The 6,286-nt window shown below is 38.9% G+C and overlaps 1 long non-coding RNA gene across 1 annotated transcript; it reads right to left on the reverse strand.

The window, feature by feature from the left end:
- Positions 1 to 767: 767 nt before the first annotated feature.
- Positions 768 to 5,602, reverse strand: LOC121401618. The gene is made up of 3 exons (XR_005966396.1): positions 5,541 to 5,602; positions 2,564 to 2,617; positions 768 to 1,146 (listed from the first exon to the last, which is right to left on the reverse strand). It is a non-coding gene; the product is annotated as an uncharacterized LOC121401618 (long non-coding RNA).
- Between the last annotated feature and the right edge of the window lie 684 nt (positions 5,603 to 6,286).

Below are 6,286 nucleotides of genomic sequence, written 5' to 3' on the forward strand. Positions count from 1 at the left end.
GTCTAATGCTTCATGATAAGGAACAACATACATGACAAAAATAGTAAGGAAAAAGCATATTCCTATCATGAGTGGCATTTGAACTAATTGACAAAACATTTAACAAAACAATAAGCAAAATAGAACAGGCTGAAAAACAATGATACTCATGGAGTCTGCCGCTGTGGGAGTAACTTCATACCTCAGCGATAGACTACCCTCAGTATATCCTCTTGATAACTGGCACTTGAAGAAATACGACTGGAAAATTTCAGACGTCCAGCGTCCAGAAAATTATCACGTCGGGAGAGTCACCAAATATGTTGCTAATTTTATTGCTATGACCTCGTTATATGGAAAGCAAAACATCGAGATAAAGCTATTTCAAATAGAATGAGGTTTATTGAGTTTAACAATGAACATATAATGGTTTTGCTTTGGGAAAAAACAGTCAATGTTACACTGAAGTGTACCATGAGGGCTTTTGACAAAGACACTCCCCTTTTCACAAGCTTTATAGATTCAAATGGGAGTACACATACATACGTTATATAACTTGAACCCTCCCAAAATGTTGGAAGAGAACTGAATGTTCTTAACTACAGATATTGCACTGAAAATAGTGTCCCGCTTACAACTGTCCCTCAGCCTTGCAGTTCTTTATCTGTTAAAAGCAGACACAGGGAGGGACTCAGCAAATGAAGAAAACACTTCTGTACAAAGGGGCCTCATCTAGTATCTGCTGACACTCTGAATTCTGTCAGTAACTTACAAAGTGGACTCTCATCACAGGGTGTCATTAATAAGAGAATAAATAAATGGGGGAACATCACCCATCCCTTCACCTTTCCTGCCTTGGGCATGTGGTTATTGCAGCGTCAGAATGATAGGGACATTTGTTATTAGACTTTATTATTCTTACACTCTGACACATAACCATTTGTCCGTCATAGGAATAGGCTGTTCTAATATAAATGTGGTCATATAAAAATATATTATCAACAGTTTTTCGTACCATTTCTACGTCATCTTCTAGAATGAGAAGGACAGAGTTTGCACTGACACAGTTGTGTTTAGCCTCCTCCCAGGCCTGGTCCTTGCTAGAAAAATAGTAACAAAAGGAATTCACCATTCTCCAGCCAGAGGGGCAGTGTCGGCAGGTTTGTCCTGAAGCAAAACAACAAGAACATGTGCATTTAGGGCAGCCTGGAGATGATGAGAAAAATAAAGGAAAATGGTATAGAAAGCCTTAACATTTATTCTACAAGTGATAATAAGGAAAAGTCACAATGTACCCCAATTTTATGAGTTCATACATACAGCTGATGTTATAGTTGAACCCCCAATTTTACAGTTTTTAGGGGACCATAAAAAATAGTGCAAAGCCCTGCAGACTATAAATGAAATACTGCCTGCATTAGACATGCACGGGGATGGGGGGCATTTAAAATGTATGTTACATTTTACATGCCATTTAAGGGAGTACATTAATTAGTAAATGTATACTAGCTAGTAGTGTAATTGCAACACAAGTTATGCAGTGCTTTTATTCCTATATATATAGTTTTGTCTTAAACATTAACGGCTAAAAGGAATTCTGTCTAATTTTGAAAAATCGTATCGCTTCTGAAATAAATATGTCACTACTATACCTCCTGAGTAACCTTTTGCTTTGCTGGACTTTGCATATATTAATTTTATATTTTCTTGCTATGAAAAACTGGAGGCAAAAAATTAATAATGTCAAAATACTCTTAAAATTTGAGTTTCTTCAACAAATTGATGCCCTCAATCATTCAAGTGGATTTTGTGTTCATAATTTGATATATTCCAACTCCTCAATATATCCATGCCCTATTAACATCCATTGCCCTTTTTACACTTCCCTAACTTCAAATATCTAGCCTTCTAGCCTCTCCTTCTCCCACAACATCCCTGTCATAATTGGTAGGAGGAGGCTTTATCCTCACCTCGAATATAAAAATGTAAATTTACAGAGAAAACATGGCTTTGCTACATGGAAAATTGCATCAGTATATCAATTAGGCACCGATTTTTACCATGAAGCTATTATGGGTAGTGAATAAATTCACCTGGCATGAATTTGCGGTGAATTTCAGCGTTTTGCCGCCAGCAAATATATTCATGAATCTCCCGGGAAAATTCGCTGGTGAAAATATCCGATTTTCACGATTTTTTTGTGAAAACGTTCCAATTGCTCGATTTTTTTAGTGAAAACTTTCGTATTGCTAGATTTTGGTGAAAAAGTTTGAATTGCTAGATTTTTTCGTGAAAACATTCGAATTGCTCAATTTTTTTATGAAAACATTCGAATTGCTCGATTTTTTTGCAAAAACGTTCGAATTGCGCAATTTTTTGTGAAAGCGTTCAAATTTCACTATTTTTTTGTGAACTTTCTGATTTCACTATTTTTCACAAATTATCTATTTTTTTGGCGAATCGAAACGGGAGAAATTTGCCCATCACTAATTATGGGTCATATTTCTGCTATTTTTTTTTGTGTACAACTCTCTGTACTCATTGGCAGGACCTTCAGAAGATCATTAAAGAGGCATTTGCTTACCTAAAGTCTGGTTAATAGCTGTGATTTGTGATACAAGGTTGGCTTTCTTCTCATCTGCAAAAGATAAAAAATTAATTAAAGGCGCAGGAAAGTCTTTTTAACTTGAGGGTGCCAAAAGATAGTCACCCACAAGTGGTTGCAATTATTTACTTGAAACCCTGGGCCCGTGCTTCTAAAACTGTACCAACCCAGTGTTCTACCAGTGAGCACCACAGAGCTCTTTATTTTTTTGTTCTTCAAATTCTTTTTAATTTGGGGTGCCAAAAGCAAGTCACCCCAAGTGTTTGCATTTAAATACCTGACACCCTTGGCCAGTAGGGATGTAGCGAACGTCGGAAAAAAAGTTCGCGAACATATTCGCGAACTTGCGCAAAAATGCGAGCGGTTCGCGAACGGTTCGCGAACCCCATAGACTTCAATGGGAAGGCGAACTTTAACATCTAGAAAAGACATTTCTGGCCAGAAAAATGATTTTAAAGTTGTTTAAAGGGTGCAACGACCTGGACAGTGGCATGCCAGAGGGGGATCAAGGGCAAAAATGTATCTGAAAAATCTGCCTGTTATTGCAGCAGTCAGCAGATGAGATCAGAAGCAGGACAGCTGCCCACTGCAGCTACATACAGAGCACTGCAGTAGAAGGTAGATTACTAGCCAGCAAAGCTACCTAAGCTTAAATGTCCCTCAAACCCCTGCAGACTTCTGTCCCTCCAATAACAGAGCAGTATCAAAACGATTACTAGCCAGCAAACTTTCAACTGTCCCTGAAATCACTAACAGGCAGCAGCTCTCTCCCTACACTATCTCTTCAGCACACACAGGCAGAGTGAAAAAACGCTGCAGGGCTTCGGTTTTTATAGGGAAGGGGAGTGGTCCAGGGGAGAGCTTCCTGATTGGCTGCCATGTACCTGCTGGTCTGGGGTGAGAGGGCAAAAAAAAGCGCCAACAATGGCGAACCCAAAATGGTGAACGTCGCGCGACGTTCGCGAACTTCCGGCGAGCGCGAACACCCGATGTTCGCGCGAACAAGTTCGCCGGCGAACAGTTCGCGACATCTCTATTGGCCAGTGCTCCAATCAGCCAAAAACAAAACTGACTTATGGTTCTGCCAGTGACCCCAATAGAGCGAACGTCTTCTTCATCTGCTTCTTCGTTCTTCAAATTTCCCAGAGTAGAAGCAGCCACGAGAAGAAAGAAGAAGCAGGAAGAGCCCTACTCCAGAAGAGGAGGACCGTGACCATTGCAGTTTTCTCCTGATAGGAGCATCAGCCTAGGGTATCAGGTAAGTAAGTATAATCACTTGGGGTACCTAACTGTTGGCACCCCCCAGCAACAAAGAAAAAGACTTTCCTTCTCCTTTAGGATATTCCCCCAAGAAAAACCACTACTTTTGTACAAAAAAAAACCCATCAGCTTTTGTTTTCTTAGATCTATTCATCAGGAACGTAATACAGGAAATTCTTACTGCATGTTCAGAATACTAAATATGTTTGCACCCTGCAGCATTCAGTGTACACATGCACAGTTACATATGTACAATATGCAAAGCATGGCTCCCCACCTCGAGGAGACATCTTACGGCAAATTTAAATGAAAAAGAAGCTGCATGGGATTCCTTGTCCCTTAAAAGACTTGCACATACACACTGCACTAAGTCAGAAATGTTTCTGTACTGCACGCGCATGAGTCTGGTGAAGGCACAATGGACACCTGGGAAAATGGGGTAAGATGCAAATAATTTATGTATATACAGAAAATGCATAAATTTCCAGAAAACCCTAAATCAGGACTGTTCATCTGGAAGCCAACAGGGATTTCTTGGTCCCATAGCCTGTTTTGTATAAAAATGTTGATGTGGCCCTCATAATAAGCTCACTGTGTATAACACTGCCCTAAATGTTAAACTACATTTGAACAACAACTTGGATGTAAAGAAAGAAAATAACTGTGGATAGGTATAATAAAGGCAGTGATGTTGGGGTTGGCATGATGACATCAGAGGCAGGCAAAATGATGTTGAGTGGGGTTATGACATGGGGGTTATTGCATTACTTAGATGCAATTGGCTAGATTTCTGTACACTTTTTTTAAATTGGACTGAAAGTATTGAACTGGAATGTCTGGTTCAAAGCTAGACAGGGGGCAACCCTAGCTCTATCCATATTCCCCATGATGAGTAAGTCCAATGCTTTAATTAAAAGCTATGAATTGCTCACTTTTGTCTGATTTGCTTTTTCTTTCTATAATAATAATAATAAAAAACTGTTCTTAATAGTAACTAAGCCATGTTGATGGAAATAAATCAGTATGATTATCATAATCGTCAGATGTTTTTTATATATTGGTCAAATTATTGTTCGGGTTTCACAAAGCTGAAAAACTAAAAGACAGTTGAGACCCAAACAGGCCTAAGAAAACAGAACAGGTGGCAATCCTAGTGGTTTCACATTTTGGTATATAACCTACTGTATCTTGTAAAAGAAATGTATGTTGGAAAGGACAGAAGAGGAGAGAAGCGAGAGTGGGGTATTAAGGAAATGGGAAATAAAATAAGGATGAAATGACAGAAGTTGAGAGGAAAAAGAAGGACAAGTGAGAAGATAGTGTAACCAAAGCAACACAACTGTTAATTCAATAGACACAAGAATAGGTCAAGAGAATGAGAGAATAGAAAGGAAGGAGTAGAGTAGAGCATACTGTATATCAATAGAGGACAGAAGAGAAGTAGGGAGGTACAACCCATATGAACAGGCATATAGTTGCTTTCTAACAAAAACGATGCTTAGGGGCATCTAACAGTCTTCAACATTTCCTGACTGATGACATGACCACCTGCTAACTAATGAAGGTCAGAAGTAGAGATAGAAAACTAGAAAAAGTGGATCAGAAAGATAGTGGGGATATGACCAAACATAGAAAAGAGAATACTTCTAATGCCTTTTTGAGTATAAAACATAAATGGTTTATGGAGAATACCCACCTGCCTGTTGCAACTGACTCGCAACAGTAGAGTCTGAAACCAAAAGATAGGAAAGATCTGATTTAGAATTGGGGGCAAACATCTGGGATACTGAATGACTTATAAAGCTGCTCAAGAGGTTATAGATAAAGACTGAAACTGGCTGTTGTACAGGCATGGGCTCCATTTTCCGGAAACCTGTTATCCAGAGTTCTGAATTAAGGAAAGGCTGTCTCCTATAGACTCAGTTTTATCCCAATAATCCAAATTTTTAAAAATGATTTCCTTTTTCTCTGTAATAATAAAACAGTAGCTTGTACTTGATCCCAACTAAGATATAATTAATCCTTATTGGAAGCAAAACCAGCCTATTGGGTTTACTTTATATTTATATGATTTCCTACTAGACTTACGGTATGAAGATGCAAATTACGGAAAGATCCCTTATCTGAAAAAGCCCAGGTCCCGAGCATTCTGGATAACAGGTCCCATACCTGTGCTACATTACAGGATCTGGTTATTTATTGGTGGATCACTAGTTAGTGCTGTGACAATAAACAATATAAATTAGATGTTACAGAGTAACTTCCCTTAGAAACCACAAGTTGGGATTTCACCAACATATAATACGTGTAGGGATGTGTAGAATAGCCACCCCTAGTATTCTTTCAGGGTCCATTTTGTGCTAGTCCTGGTCTGAGCAAGCAGACAGGACCCCTGTGGAACCTAAACCTAAATAGGCTTTAGTCAGTATAGTTTATATCGTT

Source organism: Xenopus laevis, chromosome 3L (assembly GCF_017654675.1).
Source record: "Xenopus laevis strain J_2021 chromosome 3L, Xenopus_laevis_v10.1, whole genome shotgun sequence".
NCBI classification, from domain to species: Eukaryota; Metazoa; Chordata; class Amphibia; order Anura; family Pipidae; genus Xenopus; species Xenopus laevis.